The sequence below is a fragment of the Marmota monax genome, unplaced genomic scaffold (assembly GCF_021218885.2).
Source record: "Marmota monax isolate L192 unplaced genomic scaffold, Marmota_monax_Labrador192_F-V1.1 WCK01_AAM20220418_F8-fsc00012, whole genome shotgun sequence".
In the NCBI taxonomy this organism is placed as follows: domain Eukaryota; kingdom Metazoa; phylum Chordata; class Mammalia; order Rodentia; family Sciuridae; genus Marmota; species Marmota monax.
Window position 1 is genome coordinate 32,427,222 of NW_026695227.1, and position 27,168 is coordinate 32,454,389.

The following is a 27,168-nucleotide window of genomic DNA, read 5'->3' on the forward strand; positions in this document are numbered from 1 at the left end:
ATTAACAAACGTTCCCTCAAAGAAAACTCCAGGTCCAGATGATTTAACCTGGCAATTCTATCAAATATTTAGGGGAAAAAATAATATAAATTTTATACAAACTTTCCCAGAAAATAGAAGAGGAAGGAATCTAGTCTATGGGCCAGCATTACTGTGATACCAGAAATAGACAAGGGATTACAAGAAAACTACAAACTGATTAACTTCATGAACACAGAAGCAAGCATTCTTAACAAAAGTTAGCTGATCAAAACCAACAGTTTGTAAAAGGGATACTATGTCATGATCAATACATTATCCCAGGAAGGTGAGTTTAGTTTAAATTTGAAAATCAGTATAATCCACTATATTAACAGACTAAAAAAAAATGCAGATGCATTGACAAAATTCAATATCCATTCCTGATAAAAACCCTCAGCAGAGTAGAAATAGAAGCCTTCCTTAAGACTTCCTCATTATAATAAAGAGTATCTAGGAAAAATCTATAGTCAATATCACACTTAATGGTGAAAGGTTGAATTTTTCCAAGATGTGGTACAAAACAAAAATATCTGTCCTTATCACCTCTATTCAACATTGTATTAGTGGGTCTAGCTAGTATCATAAGGCAAGAAAACAAATACATCCACATTGGAAAGGAAGAAATACTATTTTTTATTCACAGATAACATGTTTATTGGTAGACTGTACAAAGAAAATCTAGAGTTAATAACATAAAATATAAGATATAAGCTCAACATACAAAAATTAATGTATTCCTATAGAATATCAATCATAAATCAAAATATACTTTTAAATATAAATATAAAATATTTATGAATATAAATATAAAATATATATTATATATATTTATGAATATAAAATATTTATGAATAAATTCAAGAGGTCAGCAAGACTTTTTTCCTGAAAACTACAAAACACTGAGAGATGTTCATGAAGACTGAAATTAATGAAATGTTTATGAAATTGAAGATATAATTCTAATATAAGTTTTCTCCAAATTGATCTATATATTCAATTTTTTTGGGGGGGGTACTGGGAATTAAACCCAGGGATGCTTTATACTGAGCCACATCTCAACTCCTTTATCTTTTTATTTCTAGACAAGATTTTGTTAAGTTCCTGAGGGTCTCTTTAAGTTGCTGAGGCCAGCCTCAAATTTGCAATTCTCCTGCTTCAGTTTTCCAAATCCCTGGGATTATATTTTATGCACCATTGCACTCAGCTTCAATGTACTCTTGATAAAAATCCCTGTGAATTTTTTGTTTACGTAGAATTTGATAAGTTAATTCTAAAATTCATATGGAAATACAAAGGACCCAGAATTGCAAAATCAATATTTAAAAAAGGAAGGTCAAAGTGAGAATTTGTGAGCTACCTGATTTCAAGATTTATTATAAGGCTAGAATAATCAAGAGAGAGTATTTGTAGTGTCAAGAGAGACATATATATCAATGAAACAGAATAAAGTGTCCAGAGCTAGACCTTACATACCTGATTAAAACATGATCCATGGAAGGAGAAAAATAAATAAATTTGACACTACAGAAATGAAGAACTACTTCTGCTTTTTTGAGTGGGTTGGGAAGGGTAGGGCTGGAGATTGAATCCAAGTCTTATGCATGCTAGGCAAACATCTCCAGTATACAAAAATAAAAAATAAAAAAACAGCTAAGTTGGGTTGGGGTTGTAGCTCAGTGGTAGAGCACTTACCACCATGTGTGAGGCACTGGGTTCCATCCTCACCACCAAATAAATAAATAAATAAATAAATAAATGTATTGTGTCCATCTACAACTAAAAAAAAACACCTAAGCTGGCACAGTGGCATACACCTGTAATCCCAGCAACTCAGGAGGCCAAGGCAGGAGGATCACAAGGTTGAGGCCAGCCTGGGCAACTTAACAAGAACCTGTCTCAAAATTAAAAATAAAAGGGCTAGGACTATAGCTCAGGGGTAGAGTGCCCCTGGGTTCAATCCCCAGTACTAGGGGGAGGGGGTGGGAATAAAAGGAAGGAAAGAAGAAAGAAAGAAGGAAGGAAGAAAGATAAGCTCATACTGGGAAATTGTATAATAGTATTTGCCAATTTTATATCTCATAGAAGACTAGTATCCAGAATATATAAATAACCCTTAAAATTAAATAACAATGCCCAAAATAGGCAAAGAAAAGCTGTGAACATTCAACATCTTTAGTTATTAGCAAAACAGAAGTCAAAATCAGTTACCACTATACACCTATTAATGACCAAAATAAAAAAGACAAATCATACCAAATGTTGGTTAGAAGGTGGAGCAACTGAAACTCTCACGCTTCTGGCAGGAGTATAAAACACTCTGCAAAGCAGTTTGGACCTTCTGAAATATGTTAAATATACACTTAAAATAGGGTCAATCATTCTGTTCTTAGGTGTTTATACCCAAGAGAAATCAAAGTATTTGTCCATCTAAAGACTTGCACACAAATGCTCTTAGCAGCCTTTTTTTTTTTTCTTGTAATAAGCAAAAAGAAACTAAATGTCACCAATAGGTGACTGGATAAATAATTGTGGTGTATTTGCATAATGGTTCCTCTTCAGCAATTAGAGGGAATGAGCTTTTGATAGGCAACAACAGAATAATCTCAAAATAATTATGCTGAGTGGAAGATGCCATATAAAAAAGAGTTCATACTGTATGATTCCATTTCTTTAAAATTCCAGAAAATGCAAACTAATGTACAGTAATAGAAAGAAGATCGGTGGTTGCTTAGAGAGGGTGTATGGGGGCGGGAGATGCAGGGAAGGATTACAAAGAAGTACAAGAAAATTTGGAAGGTGATGTACGTGTTCATTACCTTGGTGGTGATGATTTAAAGTATGTATAAATACGTCAAAATGTATACTCTAAACATGCAGTTTATTGCTTTATTAAGCAATAAAATTACTTTAAAATGCCTATAGTGAGGCACACTAGGCGGTAGGCATACTGTGTGCCAGTTTGTTAGAAGTGTGCCAAATGCATTCTTCCCATTTTGTCCTTACAATAAATCTGAGATTAGTACTGAGACTGATTGTTCCCTTTCACAGATGGAGAACACTGAGGTTTAGAGAAGTTGTTTAGAGGCATCCCAGTTAGTAAGTGGCAGTCTGAGCATGCTTTTTCACTCTCAACTGTGAATTTGTGGTAGAAAGATCTATTTTGCAGTAAAGAGGCAAAATAAAGTGCTAAAAGTTCTCTCATTCATTATGTAAATCCTCAGAAATGGGGAGAAAGCAGTTCAAATGCTCATGCCTACTTCACAGAGGGACACGTTGAGGTTCAGCAAGAATGATGACTTGGACACAGTTTCAGACTTGGGGGCTGTGTCTTCCCACTACTTATACCAGGCCCCTGGCTGCGGAAACACAAGCCTCCACGTGCTGTCGGTAGACCTCGAGTCTCATCAGTTGGCCAAAGATGATGTAAATCGAGTCCTTGGGTTTATAGATCAGAAACTTCAACAACTGAGCGCTGTACTACTACCAGACAAATTCCAGAGAAAGGTACGACTTGACATTGACAGGGGCCGCGGAGCGCGAGTCAACACCACACCTTTCGGGTTTCCACTCCGGTGTCTGCGGCGAAGCGGTTCCGCGGCCGGTGCGGCCTTCCGCGCGGCCCCTCCCGCGACTCGGCGGGGGCGTCGTGGAGGCGGGCCCGGGGACGCTCGCTGGCGCTCCGGCGCGGCGCCCCCTGCCGGCGCCCTGTTCTCCTTCGCCCGGATCCGGCCCCGGCGGCGCGGGGACGCCGGCCTGCAAGCCAGCAAGCGGGCGGGCGGGCGCAGTGGGCGAGCGGGCGCGCCCTGCAGGGGTAGGTGGGCCGCGGGGCGAGGGCGGGCGCGGGGCACGGAGTGCGAGCGGGGACAGTCGGGCGGGGGGCGTGCGCGGAGGGGTCGGGCGAGGGGCCGATGGGCGGGTGCGCGCGCGGAGGCGCGCGGCGGGCGGGCGGGCGCGAGTCATCAATTATGCAAGTACTCGGGCGGCGCGGGGGGCGGGCGCGGGGAGCGCTCCAAGATGGCGCCCACCGCAGTCCCGCCCGCCGCAGCCTCGGCGCCTCTGCAGTCCGGCCGCGCCTCCCGGGCCCCGCGCTAGGGCCACCGCCGCCTCGCTCGCCGTCGCTGCCGCCGTAAGTCGCCCCGGAGCCCCCGCCCTGGCGCTGCTCCTCGCCACGGGCTCCCCTTTCCGCCTCGGGACCCTTGAGCGGGCTCGCCCCTCTCCAGTCAGGGGCTTTGCCGCAGAGTGCGCGGCGGGGCTGTGGAACCGAGTTTCTGACCTCCCTGTTTTGGAAGTCTTGCTTCCTTCTACCGTGTTTACTGGGGGCCCCTAGGAGAATCTAGGACCACCGGCCCCACGCCCGGATACCTTTCTCTCCTCGTCTCTCTAGTCTACATTGGGGGACACGGGTTGCCCTCGGTGCCCCTTCCGTGGTTCACCCCCCTCCCCCAGCAGGGGTAGAGTCGGGTCGCTAGCGGGCTTGCTCTGAGAAGGGCAGCACTGTCGGGATCTTCCTATAACAGCCCCTTAGCCTTTCCCCCTCCCCCATGTCTTACTGCATCCTTGTCCCTGATCAGGCTCCAGATTGCTACCAACTGCAGAAGCCAGGTGTTCCTGGGTTCTTTGGGTTGCTAGGACTTCCCCTGTCCTTTACTCGGATGTGTCTGTCCCCCTCCCAACAGGGTGTTCTGTGGCTGTGTTGGGGGCGCCCGGGACCTTCCTCGGCAGGCTAGGATTTCTGCATTAGGGAGTACATCACTTTCAGAATATCCCCCTTCCCCCATCCATACGCCACCCGATGCAGAGCTTGTTCCTCTCCTCCTCGCTCCTCTCCCCCCCCCCCACCCTTACCACCGCCAGCAGCACTCTGGGTTTCTTGTTAGCATAGGGTCCAAGACTGACTGTTTGCCAAATCGCACAGCTTGGACCCTTCCTCTCTACTTCTCTGTTGGTACCTTGGGGGACCGCAGAGCCTCTGCATTTCTCCTGGGAGCTCAGCTCCATCCTCTCCATTGCCTCTCCATTGCCAGCAGCAACCACCGGTGGAGACTTGGCAGCTAACTTTTCAGGGGGAGGGGGAGTAGGCCAGGGTTGTTAGACCCCTCTAGGGGACCCAGCTTTGAGTTGGCATGGAGTGGGAATCATTTTTCAGCTTGATAAATAGGATTCTTTAAACCATGTATTGCTTCCAACTACTCCACCCTATGCCCTTTTCCTCACTTACACTGCAGTTTTTAAGCATGGGGGAATACATTTTATATCTGGAGATTCCAAGATTCACATCAGTGTTCATGATAAATGAATGTCATCTGTTTGGGGGAGGTGGGTAGAAGAAACTTTGCATTGCATCTGGCTGAATTCAGGGGGAGGGAGTAATAATTAGCATGGAGCAAGCTCTGCTACACAAGAGAAGCCGCTTTAAATGCACAGTGGGCACCAGAGAGGCAGGGATGGAAGCAGGAAGTGTGGGTGAGGACCTTGAGGGCAAAGAGGGGAGAGTGCTTTTTAAAAATAACTGTTTTCTCAAGTTTGAACCTGGAGAGATCCTTTAGAGAGCTAGTGGTGTGTTAGGGCTGGGGGATGTTTTAGCTTTCCAAGAGAGATTTCGGGTGTGGTAGGTTTTTCACGGTCTCACAGTCTCTCTGTACTTCTTTTTCTCCACGTGCATTAGAAGATATGGGGGAGGGGGCTTTTTTCCTTCCTCAAAATTTTTTTTGATGTGTAATGCAAATGGCTGGACAACATTACAGCCTAGTACCAGGATGGTAGGAATCTTGGGGAATTCAGATTTAAAATGACAAAAGCTACATTGTAGCACATTGTCTGTAACCTGGTTCTTGAAATACTGCAGCGTTTTTTTTTTTTTTTCCTTTGGAACTCATGACCTATAAGGCCTTCAGTTCTCCCTGAAAGAGGATTTGATTGCTTGTTGGGGGGTGGGGGTGGTAGTGATGGTTCCGTGTTCAGCAAGCATTCTCTGTCCTAGAAATTGAGGCTGTCCCTGGAGAAGGCTGCAAGCATGTTCTATGTTCTCAGAACATCTGATTCAGGGTGTATGTAAATGCGTTGTGTTTCTTAGTAGGGTTGGTCACAGGTATTGCAAAGCAGTTCTTGATGGTACAGGCTAGTTTTATTGGTTTCTTGGGTTCAGTTTGAGAGGCTGACTTTATATGCTTTTGGTTTTCATTTGGGGCTTTGTCAGCTTTTATCAAAATATTTGAAAGATTTTGTTTTAAGCTGATAAAGAATAATTAAGGAGAATATAGCCTGCTTAAACACACATAACCCTACAGTTGCTTCCTTGTAGGACCCTTAACAAATTTTTCTTGAGCTCCAGCTTCCGATTGCCTTTATTTAGGCTTGTACCAGGGTTTGGTGGTGTGGTGCTGAAAGGACAGTTCCCCAACCAGTTCTGCAGTGAAGAGCACACATGCTGGTCAGGATTTGGATTTTTCTTTGCTTTATATCCTTCGTTTAGCAGGCTTTCCTGTGGATGTGCATGTGTATGCGCAGCTGGGTTTGTATTTGAGGTTGAAGGCCTAGTTATCACATTTTATTACTCCCACATAACTGTCCCTCATGGAGACAGTGTTTTACAGGCTGCCACAGATCCATATGTAAATCATACAGTGATCTGCTGACTGCATTAATTCAGTACATTTCAGTCATTTCAAATAGCAAGACACTGTTAATATTATGGATATTTGGTTTTCACTAGAAAGAATTAGATAGCTTGCCAGGCTAATCAGGATCAGAAGGGCATCTTCCCTGGGTTGATCTGAATATGAGCTGCAAAAGAGACAGGTCACAATAAGCTGGTCTGTAATCCATTGTATCACCAAAGTTTATTCATCCAAAAATTCATTTTAAACTCATAGAAAGGGAAGAGGACCATAAAATTAAGCTTGTACACCCTTCCACCTAACCCAGGAATTCCTCTTACAGGAGATTTCTGCTTTGAATACTTTCATTGGTAGGGAACTTATTACCACAAAAATAGCCCATTCCACGTGGATTCCAGTGTGATTGAAGTACTTTAATCTCACTGAAAAGTTAACATAAATCAAGTCAAAAGACATATAAATTAGGTTTAGGTTATGGGGAAATGTCATTTTTGTGCTTACCAAGAAAAGATTGGGACTTAATGAAATTATTTATACAAGAAACCTGTAACTACATGAAAAGAATACAAAGGGACGTGTCTACTTAAAGCAAGAAAAACATTCTATGAATGGAAAGAAAAATAATTATCTTTAATATGCTGGTATTATGTAACAAGTTGTTCTAGAAGACACATGCTTGAATTAATGAATACTTAATTTCTATGGATTATATCTAAGGAGAGTAAATCCACACTGTATGGAAAGTGTTAACCATTTTATCTAGCGAGAGAAACCACTTACCACACTTAAAAAATAATACTGCAGAAAAAGTTAATATATGTAAAAACAGGAAAAGAGTCATTAGTCTTAACATCCTGAGCAAGAGTTGTCTGTGTTTGTTTTTACAGTCTTTTATTTCATTTTTTTTTTTTTTGCAGGAAGTATTTGAAAAATACTCTGAATGCCAATATTTTTAAATCAAGCCTTTCAAGCTTTTAAATTCATCATCTACTAGTCAGTTGTTTAGGGTCTTAAACTCTACATTGTCTTATTTCAGTTTACCTTTTTCTTGGCCCTTTTTAACTTTTTGGAAAATCCATATTTATTGTGAAAGAATTTACTTATAGAATTGGATTCCTTTGACATCTCTTAAATTTAGTAGCTAGAGGAGTAAAACTTTTTTTTTTTTTTAAGTTAGTGATTCAACATACAGTCTTACTCGTACCTACTATGCTCAAGAAATTGTACTAGGAACCAGATTAGAAGAAAATGCTGTGCTCAAATACTGGTGGTTTAAGGAAGGAAATAGAACTTTCACCCTTTAGGTTTATTGATTGCTGAAATGTTTGGCAGCCTATTAGGTTGAGCCCAGTGATTTAACCTAAAGAAGAAATAGTTTGCACAGGAATGGGAAGGAAATGAAGGGAGGGGGAAAAAAAAAGACAAAGGAGAAGTCTTCTGGAAATTTTTTTCTGTCCATTTGTGAAGTTGTAGAAACTTAGCCAAGACACACAGTTAAGTACTATGTTAGGAATTAAGGTGAAATGAAGGCCCAAGAAGGTTGCCATAGTTACACTATTGAGACTAAAAGTCAGGATAGTATGGGCTTTGGTGTCAGGCAAAACTAGGTTCATATACCAACTCTGCTGCTTATTTACTTTGTGACCTTAGGCAAGTTATTTAATCTGTCTGGGCTTCAGTGTTCTCATCAATAAAAATAGCAATAATAATACTTACATTGCAGGGTGTTTGTGGGGATTAAATGAACTCTGTTTCCTTATGGTTTCTGACACAGTATATATTAGTTCCTTACTCTCTAGATATTGAGCAGCTTAGTGTGTGTTTTTATTTGTATTTGATAAGTGTATGTATATTGTTGTAAATTTTAGGAGATTGAAAAGCAGCTGGTTTCTTTATCCTCAGTCTGGCATAGCAGATTGAATCTGCAGGTTCTTTAACTTAAATGGACATTACTAGTCTACAAAGAGAAAAGTTTTATTGTACGTTTGTTGTGTTGGCCTTTACTGCATTATCAGAGTAATATTCTTACTCATTCCCCAACTACACTAGAATAGGACTCCACCAAAAAGGAATGCTTTGGTACTCACCAGCTGGCAGGCAACTAAACTGTTTTTAACCATAGTCTGGAATCTGAAGGTGGAATGAACCCAGAAATTAGGGCCTGCTTTTATTCTGTTCTGAACTGGGTTTTTAAAATCATGTTTAAGTGATTATATGAGTTTGGAGTTGCTTTTATCCCAATCATTTTAGGTTTTCCATGGTATAGTCATTGAACTTCTTTGTTTGAATAAATTTCATACATTTAGGTCTCACAAATGACCTTTGGCAATTATTACTTTATATTTGTCTGTTTTCAAAACTTTTTTTCTTTTTTGGTGGTACTGGGGATTGAACCCCTGAGCCTCATGCATGCTAGGCAAGTGCTCTGCCACTGAGCTACATCTCTAATCCTGTTATCAGAACTATTAAAAATGCTTCTATCAGTTGATTGTTGAAGTTCGGTAAGATGAATATTATGTTACCCATTGTATAGTTAAGGAAACTGAAACTCAGTCCATAAGATTGAGTGGTCCAGGGTTAAGGACTAGTTAACTAGTGGAGTACAGACTGGTATTCAAGTTAGCTGACTCATGCTTAAAATTTTTTTCCCATTAAATGGGGTTATATTCTGATGTTCATATAACCAAGTAATGTGAACAATTTTGGTTTTATTTTAAGAAATTATCATTATCCTAGGTAGCTAAACATATCTTAGTGAGTGGGCATAATGAAAGATTCTGAGATAGGCAGAGGGAGGGCAAAAGTACCTTTGGAAGAGAGCATTTTGGAAAAGGAAGGATGAAGGGAAATGAACTGAAATTGTATCAATTAGTAGAATATGGGTGAAAATAGGAGGCATCAAAGTAATACACTTATTTTCCTTTTGTAGCTATCTTAGCTACTGTGTGTGTGTGTGTGTGTGTGTGTGTGTGTGAGAGAGAGAGAGAGAGAGAGAGAGAGAGAGAGAGAGAGATATTCAACCCTTTTGGTGCTCTACCACTTAACTACATCCCTAAACCTTAATTAAAAAAAAAAAATTGACATAGGGTCTTGCTAAATTGTGAAGGATGTCCTCAAATTTGTGATCTTCTTGCCTCAATCTCCCCACTAGCTGGGATTACAGTGTGTACAATTATGCCTGGTTGCTACTTTTTAGATAGACATCATGTCTTAGTATCTGCTCATCTTTCTCTATAACTCTTGACATAAATATACACACCTTGTTACTCAGAAATTGCCAACCTTAGTTATAACCAGGACTGTAGAGAATTGTGGCCCCTGTCACCCAGATATCTTTGCTTATGCAAGACTTAAATTATCATAGGTCTCAGAGAACAAAGGCATGCTGGGAATTAGTGCTAGGAGGAGTAAGCCAGTTGGAGCAGAAGTAATTCTGTGAAGGCTTTGGGCTAGAAGAGCAAAGGTAAAAGAATAATAGTCAAGATTTTCCTTTAGAAATATAGCAACAGAGAAAAGCAGTAAAATAAAAGCGGGAAACTTCAGGTTCTAAGAGGTACTCTTGATTTGGCACTGTAGCTCCATTGCTCCTGGCAGGAGTTGATTGGGCTGGGATGACTAAACAGGTGGAGAGGTTGGGAACACTTTTATAGTTACTTTTGGAGAGACCTCTTGTGTTCATTGGGCTTGTCCCAGTCTGGAAATGGAAAACCCTGAAATCCCTCAAAAGTCCTATTAACAGGCTCCTTTCATGTTCAGTTCATTAGTGTGGTTTTTATGCTGTTTAATCTTCTGAGTTTCTAGAGAATAAGAACATTAGATAAGTTGTGAATTATACATTTATTTTCCTCCTTTTCCCTATGTTTTGAGTATTTAACTGATTATTGACATTTCTACCAGAGTGGAGGGAAGGGAGAAAAAGTCAAAGTTAAAATGTTACTTTTAATTTGTAGATGATTGATAATGGAGGAGATTGCAACTACTTTATCAATGAAAAAGTAATTGATTTTTGATCTGTTCTTATTCCCTCCCTATTTTAATTGCATGGACAAGTGAATGCTGAGCTTCCAGAAGCTTAACAGCCATTGCAAGCCAATGTGTAATAGCATTTTTCCTTCATTTTGCTGAACAACAACCCTGTAAACAAATAGTGCTTAATTTATTATATGGTTAACTCCTTATTTTAGGAGGAATTCTTTTTTCATTTAAGCATAATGCAGCAGGCTTTTGTGTCACATTCACTAATGTCTTTTTGTCTTAGCAAGAAGCTGAATAAAATGCTTTTAAATGAAAACAAATTGATACATTATTATTAAATTGCAGAGAAGACTTAACCAAGTTGCGAATGGGACCTATAGAGTTCAGAAGACTCAGAAATCTCATTCACCATAGAATTATCAATTGGATTTCCTGAGATTTGGGTGTAGACTAAAGAGATATAATGCTGTGTTTCTAGGGGACAATTCCTTGATGATAGCAAAACATTTTTAAAAGATTTTTTATTGTGATAAGGATGAAAATGTTGGGAGTATGAGGAATCATCAGAAGGGGAGAGTGAGGGAAACTAAATAACAGAGGTGAAAATGGACAAGGGAATTAGATGTGAATATGGAGAATTACTTATATTTTAAGAGAAGGTGTTCATTCCTCTCCAAAGAGTCCCATCTAGAGTGGTCCATCTAGAGTGGTCCTCATCTTTCGGACAGGGCACAGAAACTTAGGAAGGTGGGATTTTTGTTTGTTTTGTTTTTAAATATTATTCTTAGCTCTGTTAGAACTTTGCTACAAGTTGCTTTCTTTATATGATCTTTGCATTAGGAAAACTAGAGAATATTTTCTTGTTTTATTCCAAAAAAATTAGTAACATTCTTAAATGTTTCTTTTATTTTTTCCCTTTTTTAAAAAGGACTTTTAGTTATTTAATATGTAAGTCTTTTCTCTGCTGAGTGCAGTGGTACATTTCTATAATCCCAGTGACTTAGGAGGCCAAGGCAGGAGACTCCGTGATTTGAGGCCAGCCATAGCAGCTTAGGCCCTAAGCAATTTAGCAAAACTCCCTAGTTTCCTCCCCACAATTTTTTTTTAAAGGCACTGTTGATGGTATCTCTTTCATTCTAATTTATCTTTTATGTAATATTTGTTTGAATAGTTCATAGGGGCAGAGGGTTAAAAAATCAGAAGGTTCGAAGTTTTCTTTTTGTCTCCCAGTCATTTTGTATGCACTCCATAAAGGCAACTCATTACCAAATTTCTTGTGTAAATTTTCCTACCTACATATACACATATACACTTTATCTCCCTCTGCAGCTGCTGCTCCCACCCCCCAGTTGTTTCCAATTATCTCTTAAAGGAAGACTGTTAAAATAGTTTATGGATTTGAATTCTCATTATAGATATCTTAGATCTAATTGGAAGAATCAAATGCTGTCCCAGTTTTGGGCACCCTAGACTTCTGGAGAAAGCCCTAAGCACTGCCAGCTACATAAGTCACCAGGCCTTCATGTGTGGTTTTATCTGTATCTCCAAGATTTAAAATCTTTTGTGGTAAGAAGTAAAACTGAACTTATTCACAAACAACACAATCTTCTATGTTGAATATCCTAAAGAATCTACAGAGAGCCAGGCACAGTGGTGCATGACTGTAACCCCGTGACAGTGAGTGACTCAGGAGGCTGAGAAGGAAGATCACAAATTCAAGGCCGGCTTCAACACCAACAGTGAAGGTTTGAGCAAGGAAAATATTGAGTATATGGTCTAGAGGAAGAGAAGGAATAAGAATGTCTTTCAAGAACTCCAGTACCTTATGTTCAACATGAAAGCCACAGGTGGAAGATGAAGAATGTCAAAGAAGGATCAATAATGAAAACAAAAGTGCAACAAAATAATTACTTTGCTAGACAAGAATTAACTAGTAAGGAGGAAAGGGAAACCCCTGGAGAAGGTGCCACTGCATTGTCATTCTGCTAAACTAGAGAAGGACATGCCCAGAAGGGTCCTTTTGGGCTTGCCCAGAGACAGAGTTCCACTGAGTAGAAAAGCTCAATTTGTTGAAATTATTTTTTTTTAACCACTAGAGTTACTGAGTTCTTGCAAATTCCATCATATTTAACAGAGTTTGTACTCAGACAGTTGGCAGAAGACCCCAGGGTTTGCTGTGGAACCAGTAGAGCTAGCAGAGTTCACATACAAGATGTTAATAAATTTAGAGCTCTATTTAGGGATGCAAAGCACCCTTACAGTAGTTCATTAGGAGGTTCTCTGTGCCATCACATTATTTGTACTTGCCTTCTAGTTTGAATCTCAGGCTAATAGCCATTAAATAATAGTGCTCTTGGAAGGCATTCTTAAGGTAGCATGGGATGAGGAAAGTTCATGAAGACCATTTGACTGAATGATGTCATCTGTTGTATTAGTCTGGATGTTCTTGTGCAAGTAATATTTTAATAGCTCTATAGTCTTTTTTTTTTTTTTTTTTTTACTTTTTAGCTTTGTTTTTATAATTCTTCCTTGTGTCTAGAAAAGGTGTAAGGGGCTACGTAAAGCCCAAGATGGCTTTTATTGAACGCACAGATTGAAAGATACAGTATAGTAGGGAAACAAGATAAAATAATCTTGTACATATTTCACTTGCCTTACAAGGCCTTTTTTCCCCTCCTGATTCACATAGGAAACTTTGACTATAAGTACCCAAGGGGTAAGATTTTTTTTAATATTTTATTTTTTAGTTGTAGTTGGACACAATACCTTTATTTATTTATATTTATGTGGTACAGAGGATCAAACCCAGAGTCTCGCACGTGCTGGGCGAGCGCTCTACCGCTGAGCCACATCCAAGTCTCTGATTTTTTTTTTTAATTTGTTCTAGTTAGTTATAATGCCAGCAGAAAGCACTTTGACATATTGTACACGAATGGAGCACAACTTTTCATTCTTCTGGCTGTATAAATAATTTTGAGATCTTAAGGTAAACTTATGGCAATAAAAATTTCTCAAAAACATTTATATTACAGGACAAAGAACGTAAGTACATTTTTGTCTTTTTGTGTTGAGTGAATATCAGAGACTTGCTAGTAATAGATATGAGTGTTTTCCATCTTAAATTTTTACTAGATTATATCTCACTTGACCCTTGGAAGCTGATGTGTTTTTTCCTAGCCACATGTGTCCTGGTCATTAGTAAGTCTTTGGTTTATCTTGTAACTTGTAGGAAGTGATAAGTCTTTCACCCCCAACTCCTTTGCATGCTGCCTTGCTGGTTTCCATTGGTGAGGCATAGCAATTGAATGGGAGTATTACTTATATGCCATTTGGCCTCTGCTCTGGCGCCCTGTCTTCACCCAGGGAGGTGCTCAGAGAAAGGTGGGGTTTTGTTTTAATGAATGATGAATTCATTACTTAGTGCTACTGTTGCAAAATCTCAAGAAAAAAAGAATTCCCAGAAAGCATGGAAAGTATCTATATCACTTTTCTAGCCAGGATTCCTGAGCCATTAGCTCCTTATAGGTGCTTCTTCTGTTTTCAAATGTTGAGTTGTCAGGCCATTCCAATTTTTAATTCCATGATTTAATCACACAACCTAGTAAGAACTGTTGTCTGTAGGAATTGAATACGAACTTTTGGTAGTATTTCATCGGATAAATTACTTGAGCATATTTTCTCCTATTGTGTAGCTTTTCTTCTCTTAACAGTTTCTTTTGTAATGCTAAATTTTTATTGGGTCCAATTTGTCAATTTTTTTTTTTTTTGTCATTTATAAGACCTATTTGTTTAATTCAAGATGTTCTTTTAAAAGTTTTGTGGCATTGCATTTTATGTTTAGATCTATGTTCTGTTCAAGTTAATTTTTTATAAGGTGTAATATTTAGTTTTTTTTTTTTTTGCACATGGACATGTGATTGTTCCAGTGCCATTATTGTTGAAAAGGTGATCCTTTCTCCACTGCATTGATTTTGGGTTTTTTGGAAGTCAGTTGTCTGTATTTTGTAGAGGTCTATATCTGGATTTTCTATTCTGTTCCATTGATTATGTGTCTGTTCCTTCACCAATATCACACTATCTTGATTACTATAGCTTTATAGCAAGATTTTACTATGGCTTTATAGCAAGTTGTGTCATATGAGTTTTTCAGTTTTTTTTTTTTTTTTTTTTTTAATATCTTTATCTCTTTATTTTTATGTGGTGCTGAGGATCGAACCCAGGGCCCCGCACATGCTAGGCGAGCGCTCTACCGCTGAGCCACAACCCCAACCAGCTTTTTTTTTTTTTTAAGAGTTAATTTACTCTTATTTTTGTGGAGGAGTTTTGCATCTACAAGAAGATAGTTTTGTTTTTTCTTGTACTATCTTTGTCTAGTTTTGGTATTAGAATAATGTTGGCCTTCGTCAGAAAGGAAGTGTCCTTTTATTTTGTATTATATTTGGTAGAATTCTCCAGTGAAAGCATCTGAGTCTAGGATTTTCTTGAGCAAAGATTTTAAACTAGAAATTAGATTTCTTTAATAACAATTCAGGATATTTATTTCTTTTGAAGTAAGTTTGGTAATTTGTGACTTTCAGGGATTGGTCCATTTAATCTAAATTGTCCAATTTATGTGTATGGGTTTGTTTGTAGTATTCCCTTATTATCCTTAATGTCTATAGTAGTATATCTTCTTTGATTTCTGATATTGATAATATATAATTTTTCCTTCTTTGCTTGGCTAGAAACTTATCAACTCTGTTTATCTTTTCAAAGAACCAGTTTTTGGTATTATTGATCCTTCTCTATTGTTTTTCAGTTTTTAATTTAGTTGATTTTAGCTCCTTATTTTCTTCCTTCTGCTAGCTTTGAGTTAATTTATTCTTTCTGTTTTTCTAAAGTAGGAACTTAGGTTATTGATTCAAGACCTTTTATCTGTTTTAGGGGGGATACAGGAGTTTATTTTTTAAAATATTTATTTTTTAATTATAGGTGGATACAATGTCTTTATTTTACTTTATGTGGTGCTGAGGATTGAACCCAGTGCTTCACGCATGCTAGGCGAGCCACAACCCCAACCCAGGAATTTATTCTTTTTAATGTAAGCATTTTATGTATAAATTTCTTTCTAAGCACTGCTATGGGTGCATTTTACAAATTTTGATATGTTTGATTTTTATTTCCTGTAGGATGGAATTTTTAAAAGCCCCTTGTTTGGGGTATTGGGAGATTCTTCAGTGTCTTTGTTTTATTGATGTCTAATTTAGTTCTGTTATGACTAGAAAATATACTTTCTATGATTTCAATAGTGTAAAATTTGTGAAGGTTTGTTTTATGACCTGAGGTCTGGTCTTCCTTGTTGACTGCTCCATGTGCTCTTTTTTTTTAAAAAACAAACAAACATTTTTTTAGTTGTCAATGGACCTTTATTTTACTTATTTACATGTGGTGCTAAGGATCAAACCCAGTGCCTCACACATGTGAGGCAAGCACTCTGCCGCTGAGCTATAGCCCCAGCCCCTCCAAGTGCTCTTGAAAAGAACATATGTTCTGTTGTTAAGTGGAATTGCCTGTAAATATCCTTTATGGCAAGTTGGTTAATGGTATTTTAAAATTTTCTTTGTATCCTTTTTCATTTTTTGTCTACGTGTTTTAATGATTACTGAAAAAGGAAATTTGATTTGTCCATTCCTTGTGTTAGTTTCATAAGTTTTTGCTTCACATATTGTAAGATTCTTTTCTTGAATACATACACATTTAGGATTGTTTTCGTTTTTTAATAAATTGACCATTTATTGTTATTTAGTGTCTCTATTTATCTCTGAAAATTTTCCGTGCTTTGAGGTCTACTCTCTGTTGAGGGTGGTGGTGCATGGCTATAATCCCAGTGACTCAGGAGGCTGAGGCAGGAGGATCGAAACTTTAAAGGCAGCCTCAGTAACTAAGCAAAGCCCTAAGCAACTTAGTGAGACCCTGTCTCAAAATAAAAAATAAATAGTGGTGGGGGTTGTGGTTTAGTGGTTAAGCACCACTAGGTTCAATCCCTAGTAACAAAAAAGAAGAAGAAGAAAAAAAAGAAGTCTACTGTATGATATTAATAAAGCCACACTGGCTTTCTGATGATTCATATTTTTGTGTATTTATTTTTCCTTTTTTTTACTCAAAAAAATCTTTTTATCTTGAAGTAATTTCAGGTGCGTGAAAAGTTACAAAAATAGTACAGAGTTCCTGTATACTCTTTACCCAGCTTCCCCTAATGTTAACATCTTTTATAACCATGATTAAATGTATTGAAACGAAGATTTTTACATTGATATTTACATTGATTCTATTAAGTAAGCTACAGACTTTATTTGGATTTTACTAGATTTTCTACTAATGTCCTTTTTCTATTCCAGGATCCAAGCCAGGATACCATATTGAACCCTTTTATTTTTAACCTATATATATCATTGTATTTAATGTGGGTTTCTGATAGAGAGTATGGAATATGTCCTGTGGTTTTCTTTAATCCATTTTGACAATCTCTTCCTCCTTATCCCTTCCCCCTCCCCCTTTCCTGGGAATTAAACCAGGGATTCGAATGCCAGGCAAGACTGTACCTCTGAGCAACATCCCCAGCCCTTTTTTTATTTTTTTATTTTGAGACAGGGTCTTGCTGAGGTGCCCAGATTGGCATAGTACTTGTGATCCCCCTGCCTCAGCCTCCCTAGTAGCTGGAATTATAGGTATTGTGCATTGCATTCTATTTAAATTTTTATATGGGAGTTTTCTTTTCTTTTTTTTTTTTTTTTACTTTATCCCTTTTTATAGTTATTTTAGTATTGCACTAGGGATTACAATATACATAAGTGTTCAATCTGCTTAGAATTAATATTTTACCACTTCCAGTGAATTGCAAAATCCTGAGTACCACATAGATCTCTTTACTGTCTTTTTTTCTTTTTAGTACTGGGGATTGAACCTAGGGGCACTTCATTACTGTGTTACATCCTCAGCCTTTTTAATTTTTTTGTTTTGAGAGGGTTCTTGCTAAGTTGTTTAGGGCCTTGCTAAATTGCTGAGGCTGGCCTCGAACTTGCAGTCCTCCTGCCTCAGCTTCCAGAGTGACTGGAATAATAGGCATTTGCCATGATGGCTCTTTATCTTCTTTTCTGTGTAATTGTCACATGTATTTTATCTACATACATTGAAAATCCCTTCAACAGTGTTATAATTTTGTGCTTTCAATCATCATTAATATTTTAAAGAACTCCAAGAGGAGTAAATAGTTTATTAAAATAAAACAGAGAATGTTTCTTTTCTGTTTGTTAGTTTGTTTTAGGAGATAACTCATCTAGTTAGGTTCAGGCTAAAATTCCTCCTGCCTTTTGTGGTCTGGGATCTGACATCAGTTCAAATTTCAAAGTATTTACTATGCTATTTCTGTTTGTCTCACATATGTACTAACCAGTGGCTAGTCTCAGACCAGGCAGTTTTATGTATAACCCTGTGATCAGTTGTCAAAATCTTGTTGAGCGCCTGTAATCCAATCTCCTCCCAGGCTGAGGCAGGAGGACTGCAAGTTGGAGCCTAGCCTGGGCAAGATTTTGTCTCAAAAGAAAAAGTAAAATAAGAAGGGCTGGGAGTATACCTCAGTAGTATAGTAGAATAATTTTCTAGTATGCATGTGTGAGGCCTTAGGTTCAATCTCTAGTAAAACACACACACACACACACACACACACACCACACTCTTTGATATGTTGTTTAGGATCAGACACATGCATGTGCAACTTGGGGATGGGCTCCATGGTTCATACATAGCTTTAATGAGCTCCTTCCTCTTCTAGTTGTTCCTCAAACTTTCCAAATCCAAATGATTATCCTTCCTGCATTTTGTCTAGAAATCTAGGTCTTTAGTTCCTCTCTGCTCTGCTTCGCACTTTCTTTGATCTACTTTGGGAATCAAATGAGAGGATAGGGAGAGACAGCAGTGGTGACTCTCCCTGTGCTCTTGGGATCCCAGTTCTCCTGGTCTGATAAAACATCACTTTGCCCATCTGGCTACTACAGCTGTTGTCATTGCCATAGCTGCCTCAAGGTAGGGCAGGAGAGAACAGAAGAAACAATCGGGATTTCCTCTACCCCCTCGATTGTTTAGGGACTCTTTCCCGTTTCTTTGACCACAAATGGAGGTCTTCTGTTGGTGTTTGTTCTGTGTATCTGGTACACATTTCTGGATTTGAACTGCCTTTGAGAGTCTAGGCCAGGAGATACCAGAAAGCAAAAAAAAAAAAAGAGGGGAAACTCAGTTTCATAATACTTTGGGTTTTAGATTTTTTTTTCTCATTCTACCTGCTATCTGTAACTTCATAGAATCATCAGCTACTCAGGGATTTTAGTTGGATTGACTGGAAAATACAGGGTGGAATGGCCTTAGTCCATCTCATCTGAAACCAGTTAAACACTTGCTCAGAAAGGAACAAGGCTGGCTCAGAAAGGAGCAGAGTGAGAAAGGTGGTGGTTGGGACCCAGATTATCAACCCCGAGATATCAAGCGACCAAACTGATGAGTCTCGGGATCCCCAGTGGAGGGAATCCTCCCAGGAAGGACTTCAGTGTTTTTGATCTCACCTCCTCTTTTTTTTTTTTTAAGTATTTATTTTTTTTAGGTGGACACAATATCTTTATTTCATTTTTATGTGGTGCTGAGAATCGAACCCAGTGCCTCACACATGCTAGGCGAGCGCGCTACCACTTGAGCCACATCCCCAGCCCTCACCTCCTCTTTTTTAAATTTTTAATATTTTAAATGAAAATTCCAGATAATATCTCTACTTAGTGCCAAATTTGAAAGATGTAAAGTGAAGAGGTTAGTCTTCCTCATTTACCTGTCTCCTCCACAGGTGGTGACATTCCCTGGAGGCAACTACTTACCAGTTTTTCATGTCTCCTTACAAAAACATTCTACAATGTTAATAAAGGAAAAATATGGATAAGTGTGCATATCACAACAAAATGGTGGCTCATTGCACACACTGTTGTATGTCTTGCTTTTTCACTTAATTTGTCCTGGAAAGCTTTCCATGTCAGTGTCTGTAGAAGGTCTTATTCTTTTATCAGCTGTGCAAAATGCTCATTAAATGGATTTATTATTTTGTAAGTCCATTTTTTAATCAATAAATGTACATTTGTTTAGTAAATAAGGAGCAATTATTCCATTAATTTTAATCCTTTATTGTTACAGAAAATTGCATAGAATTTCTTTGTATACCCATCCCATATATGTAAGACTGTGTCTATAGAATAAATACCTGGGAGTGGAATCATTGAGCTAAAGCTGTATATTCATTTTATTTGCTAATAGCATTTTGATGTTTTATTTCATATGACTGCTAATAATTCATCAGCTTTTAAACCTTGATGGGGTAAAGAATTTTAGAATAGGTAATAGAAACCTTCATATAATCTGAAATGTTTTTTCTAACTCGGGTTGACATTGAACTCTGATTCTGCCAAGTCTTTTACCAAAATTATTTGGGGAAAAATTAAATGGATCAATTGGCATTTTCCTTCTTTCTTCCCCACTTTGAATTCTCGTAAGAGACTTGTTAAGTGACTAATTAGAAAACAGCCAAAAGGAAAGGATATGACATTCAGGAGTATTTGGATGACCAATTGCTCAGTCAATTTCTAATCCTCAAATTTGGTTTGAATTAGTTCTTTTCTGCTGAGGAACATTTTATCTATCATGTGTTTTTAGCTACATAGCCATGTCTATGTAAGTAGAGAAGCAAGTGAAAGCAATCATTTATTGCATGATGGTAGAAAAAGAAGCCCTATAAAAGTAATGATTTTATTTTTTCTTCTGATCTCTAGATCAGCACATGTAATACAAAAAAGTTTTGAGCAGGGTCAAAATGGCAAGCAGGCCTGCCGTTGAAGCCAGAGGTTAAATAATATTCAAGAATGGCATTATAATGCTGCAGGATTCAAGAGCTGGGGTTAATGCGAGATGATACAGTATATGAGGATGAAATGTAAAAGAAGCCATAAGAAGTCTTCTTGAGGACCTTTATAATGACAGGATGTTTGGCATTAAGATAGCCTTGGGGGCTGGGTTGTAGTTCAGTGGTAAAGCACTTGCCTAGCATGGGTGAGGCCCTGGGTTTGATTCTCAGTACTATATAAAAACAAAAGTTAAATTATTTAAATATATATATATGTGTGTGTGTGTGTGTGTATATCTATATGTATATATATATATATATATATATATATATATTTAAAAATATATGTATATATTTTAGTTGTAGATGTACTCAATACCTTTATTTATTTTTACGTGGTACTGAGGATCGAACCTAGGGCTTCACACATGCAAGGTGAATGTTCTACCACTGAGCCACAACCCCAGCCCCAAAGGTTAAATTCTTTTTTTTTTTTAATATTTTTTTAGTTGTAGATGGATACAATATCTTTATTTATTTTTATGTGGTGCTGAGGATCAAACCCAGTGCCTCACACATACTAGGCGGGCACTCTACCACTGAGCTACAGCCCCAGCCCAAAGGTTAAATTCTTAAAATAAATAAACAAACAAACAAACAAACAAATAAATAAATAAATAATAGCAATGGACCTGACCATGAGGCATCAGATCACTCCTAAAGAGCAGTGGAAAAAATATGAGGAGGATAAATTCTATCTTGAACTCTATCTCAAAAAGGTTATTCAGGAAAGAAAAGAGAGAAGAATGGGAAACGAAGAATCATGTAGTTGAAATCTGTCCTCATAGTATTTTTATGAAGTTGGTTAAACGTGAAACATACAATTTAAAAATTATTTGGTCTGCATATGTATTACTTTAAATAAAGTCTGTTTTAAAAAAAGTTTTGTGCAAATAGCTTTCTTGAAAAAATAATATTATGGAGACAGAATATTAAAGCAGTGTCATTCAGGATTATTTTGATGATTTGCTGTGTTTACTGGAAATAAAGGGTTTCTTAGAAGATCTGAAATACAGATTTTTTTTTTAGTACAGGGGGACATTTTCCTGATAATAATCCTTTTAACACTGTACTTAGAATCAAAAGTCAGAACAATTAAGTGCCTAAAGTTTTCCAAATTTACTTAGTTATGATTATGTATCTGCTTCAGTTAATTTTAGTAAATCTTAAGTAAAATTAGCTATATAATTAATCTGAACAGAGAAAAAAGAGTATTTTATAGTGATGGTGTGTTCTTTGCAAGAGGGTGCCCTTCTTAGACTATAAAGTAATGAAACTGGTCTTGGTAGCTCTTCAAATAGTCATCTTGTTTTAATTTTTTCTTTATAGATCCTGTATAATGAGAAAAACTGAAATGAGCCTAAAGAAATACAATGCTATAAAAATACAAAAGAAAGAAAAAAAAACCCAGCTGTTTCAGAAGGCTGTGCATTTAATACAAAGAGGCAATTATTGCATGAAATACACTTGGAGTTTCTTGTTTGAATGTCCTACTGAACCTGTTCCATATAAGTCTGATTAAAAAGAATAAGAAAAGGCTGTGTAGGATCAGATGCCACTATGGAATATACTAAGAAGGAGAAAATCGTGGTTCTTGCAAAGGCTTAGTGGTGCGGGCTTACTGGGAGATATACAGAGGTATTTGTCCTTGATCTTTCCTCAGATAATGACTTTGTAGAGTAATGCAGTGAAGGAACACGTTAAGATATTTTTTATTGCTTACATGTTGTATTTATCCATTTTCTGTTGCTATAACAAAATGTCTGAGGCTGTGTGATTTGCAAAGAAAAGGTTTATTTAGTTCACAGTTGTGGAGGCCCAAGAGCATGGCATTGGCTTTTGCTTGACTCTGGTAGGGCCCTATGGTGATGGCATCACAGTGGTTAGAGCACATCTAAAAGAGATCACATGAGAAGTCAGAGAGAGTCAGGGGTACTGTATTTCACCACATAATTCACCACATAATTGTCACCACTACATAATTGTTGCAACCTGTTTTTTCAGTTTTCAAAAATTGGTTTATAACCTTTCATCACATAATCATCACGTGGCATAATTCTGTTCCTCACACCACTTAAAGGGTAAATAGAGCAGCAGTATATTTACTGGTATCATGTGAATGCCCATTCATCTTCTGGTACATTGTTAATCTGAACCTAGAATTCGCAGCACTTGCACATTGTCAATACATTTCTGAAAGCTGACCTGTATGGTTTGTTTAGAGTGCTGCAGCACTAACAGTGAATACATCTTTTATTAATGGCACTGTGGATGGCACATCAGATAACAAAGCCAATGATACAAGCATAGAATCTTTGGACACTGAAAATTAATTTTTTAAGTTCATATTTTAATAGGACAATATAGTAAATTTTCTCAAGTGTAATATTTAGACTGTAATGCACAAATCAACAACAACTAATGAGTTAACCTTTTTTTTTCAGACTAGAAAAATATTTGCTAAATTGTCATGAACAAATCCTGTACATGATTTAGTGTTCAGTTTTAATGTATATTCATGAGTATTCTGTGCATTCTAATCTGACACCAAATACAATTTAGTAATAGATGATTTTAATGTATTACTGGCACTATTTATTTATTGTGGTACCAAGGATTGAACTCAGTGGCACTTAACCACTGAGGTACATCCCCAGCCCATTTTTGTATTTTCTTTAGAAACAAGGTCTCATTGAGTTGCTTAGGATCTGATTAAGTTGCTGAGGCTGGCTTTGAACTCACATTTCTCCTGCCTCAGCTTCCCAAGCCATTTGGATTATAGGAGTGTGCCACTGCATTCAGCTTTGGCACAGTCTTTTTTTTTAAGCATCACATAATGGTTACAGGAACTAACTCACTCCATGAGACCAGCATTAATTAATCCCTTTTAAGGGCAGTGTCCTCATGACCTGATTGCCTTGCAATAGGCCCCACCTTTTAAAGATTCTACACTTCAATGCTGCCACATTGAAGACCAGCTTCTAACAAATGAACAGTTGGGGGATACACTCAAACCATATTCATACCATAGATGCTCTTTTAGTTTTGAACTTCATAAAATTTGTGTCCTTTTTTACTTAGTATATAAAACTAGTGGTAGTTCTTGGCAACTTTAAACTTACTGTGTCACTATGGGCCTAGAAATTCTCTTTTGAATGATATTTCCTGAATTTCAATTTAGTGATCAGAGTTTATGTGGTCAATGTTCATCTTTCCCAGTGGACGGCCAAAGAATTCTTAGAATTTTAAATATTTTTTAAAAAAGGTATTGTTAATTTTTACTTAGCAGTACAAAGTATATCAGATTCATGATCCTTTAGATGATGAGCTGATAAAAACAATATAGGCTGGAGTGTCCAGTTTTACCCATTAGCTGTGATGTGTTATGTAGAGCTTTTGCAGTTATTTGGCTACAGACTAGGACATTGCTGTTATATTATCTGTGTTACACCCTAACTAACTTAACCAGATTCTGTCTCAAAATAAAAAAAATAAAGAGGGCTGGGGATGTAGCTCAGTGGTAAAGTGCCCCTGGGTTCAATCTCCCAATACCAAATTTAATCAACATATGGAGAGATTGAAGCAGCATAGATTTCTACTTCTGTGTCATAAACAGGAGTATAAAAGAAGGGGCAAAGTCTTAGCCATAGCTACAGGCCTTAAGTAGGCCAGAGTTTAGACCAGACAAGGTGAGAGATGTAGGAGAGACCAGAATTCTGTTACGTAAGTAGAATGGCTGGAAAAACCTGGTTATCTCATCTGGAAGCATGGGAGGGAAGCAACGAGTCCTCATCAAAGAAAGAATGTGATTTGGGTTATTATTTTTCCTTCTGGTTCAGAAGCATCTGAATCATGAATATGCCATGGAAATCCATTTTCATCATTAATAGAAGTATCATTACAATAGATTTAATTCACAAGATGGTATAGCAGTTTTACTTTATTTGCTCTTATGAAAAGATGTGCCCAGTAACATGATCCTATACTTCTGTCACAAAGAAGTGTAGTAAATAGGTGTGGTGGCACACACGTGTACAATAGCCTGGTGTGATGCTGCATACCTGTAATCCCAGAGAGTCAAGAGACTGAGATAGGAGGATCACAAGTTCAAGGCCAGCTCCAGCAAATAATGCGGCCCTAAACAACTTAGTGAGACCCTGTCTCAAAATAAAGAATGAAAAGAGCTGATGATGTAGCTCAGTGGCAAAGTGCCCCTGGGTTTAATCCCCAGGACCACCCCCCACAAAGTGTTACAAATAAATTTTGATTAGATATGGAGGGTTAATTTTTCTCATCAACTTGACCCTTAACTAGCATTAGATTTTTTTTAAAAAAAATTTTTTAGTTGTATTCCATTCATTTATTTTTATGTGGTGTTGAGGATCGAACCCAGGGCCCTGTGCATGCTAGGTGAGCGCTCTACCGCTGAGCCACAATCCCAGCCCTAGAATTAGGTTTTTAAAGCCAAGTTTTGGGCTGGTTGTTTTCAGCTTTTTTTTTTTTTGAAAAATTTTTAGGTTTATGGACAATATGGATTATATTGAAAAGATAATACAGAATTCCTTTCCTATATATGCCTCACCCTGTTTCCTTTAATGTTAACAAGTTACCACGGTATATCTGTGAAAACTAGGAAATCACTACTGATCTATTACTTTTATTTATTTATTTTTATTTTTAGTTGTCAATTAACCTTTATTTTATTTATTTATATGTGGTGCTAAGGATCGAATCCAGGGCCTCACACATGCTAGGCAAGCATTCTACCACTGAGCCACAACCTCAACCCCACTATTGATCTATTACTTTTAACTAAATTCCAAATGTCATTTGGATTTTACCAGTTTTCACACTGGTGTTCTTTTTCTGTTCCAGGATCCAGTGTGGGATACCATGTTCCATTTAGTCCTATGTTTCTTTAGTCTTCTCTGGTCTCTGATGGCTTCTCATCCTTCCCTTGTTTTTTGTGACCTTCATAGGTACGAAGAGTACTGGTGAGGTATTCTGTAGAATGCCCTTCAATTTAGGTGTGTTGGATGTTTTTCTCATGTGAAGTGTCCTTCTTATCACATACTGAGGTGGGATATACTAACATAATTTGTCACTGGTGATGTTAACCTTTATCATTTAAGGTAATGTTTGCTAGGTTTCTTTGCTGTAGAGTTGCTGTTTTCCCCCCTTCATACTGTAATCTAAACAAGTCACTAAATCCAACCTATACTTGGGGAAGAAGGGGGTGAAGATTAATTCTCACTCCTGTTGGAGGTAGTATTTTGTTTGGAATTGTTCTGTAAAGGAATATTTACCCCTGCCCATGTGTTTATCAAATCATTAACTTTTATCAGTATAGACTTATTTATTTGGATCATAGCACAGGCTATGCTATTTATTTTATTGCTCAGGCTGGCCCAGCTTATGTTGTGGCCTCTTCCAGGTTTTCTGTGTCCCTTTGATGTGCCCTCATCCTTTTACTACTTGAACACCTCCCTACTTTTTTTTTCTTTTTTTAACTAGAAGATATTCTAGATTCCCTTTGTATTTTCCTTGTTCTGGCTCTAAAATCAGTTCTTTTCCTAAGGACCCCTGGTTCTTTTTATTGGAGAAAGCAAGATCTGATCATTGGGTGTGCATTGCTACTAGGCCTGCTCAGTGAATAGAGCCAGTAAATATATACAGGTTGAATATCCCTCATCCAGAGTGCCTAGGACCAGAAGTGTTTTTGAATATTGGAATATTTGCATATATATAATGAGGTGACTTGGGGACAGGACACAAGTCTGAACACAGAATTCATGTATGTTTTATATATACCTTCTGCATATAGCCTAAATTAGTTTCATATAGTATTTTTGGTGTGCCTGTGTTTTGACTGTGATCCATCACATGAGGTCAGATGTGGGATTTTCTACTTGCAGTTTCATGTCAGCACTCAGAAAGTTTCAGATTTTGTAGTAGTTTGGATTTTCAGATTAGGGATGCCCAACCTGTATATACTAACCCTTGTATACATATGTATTTATTTTTATTTTAATATATATATTAAATATATATTTAATATATATATTAAACTTAGCATGCTTCCCACTGACTTTAACCTAGTATCACAGAGTTTTTTCTAGCCTCCCTCCCTTGTTTATCTGTATTTCACTCTGACAGTGAGAAACCTCTTTCTCACATCCACCATGGTAGATGGGGTTTTACTTATTTTTTTAAAACCCATGCACATGTAAAGCAGTTTCAAAATTGCTAATTTATAACCACCCATGAGCAACAAAGTTACTGCTGGAGTATAGCATTTATGTACAGATCCCTAGCAAGCCTTATGGTTGCTAGTCACAGCACTGGTTTCTAAGGTTACCGAAGTCGGCTCCTTTTTCCCCCTACCTTCTTCAGTGGGTTTATGTCTTAGATTTATGTTAAATATGTTAATTTTTTTTTTTTTTTTTTTTTTAAGACAGAGTCTGCCTGTTTATCAGGCTGGTCTTGGACTACAGGTATGAACTACCATGCCCAGCTAGTATATTAGATTCTTTTGTCACAGTCTGCATTTTATCCTGGAATCCCTTGACATCCTAATTGATTTTT

The 27,168-nt window shown here is 37.7% G+C and overlaps 1 protein-coding gene across 2 annotated transcripts in view; it reads left to right on the forward strand.

Annotated features, from left to right (window-relative positions):
- The first annotated feature begins 3,749 nt into the window (after positions 1-3,749).
- The window catches only part of Scn8a (sodium voltage-gated channel alpha subunit 8), a 176,870-nt gene continuing 153,451 nt past the window's right edge, over positions 3,750-27,168 (forward strand). Inside the window, exon 1 of one of the 2 annotated variants that reach the window (XM_058576372.1) lies at positions 3,750-3,832. The gene's annotated coding sequence lies outside the window, so the exon portion shown is untranslated. Of the gene's footprint in view, positions 3,833-4,079; positions 4,148-27,168 lie in introns of those variants that run through there. The other variant, XM_058576371.1, reaches the window with a different exon arrangement.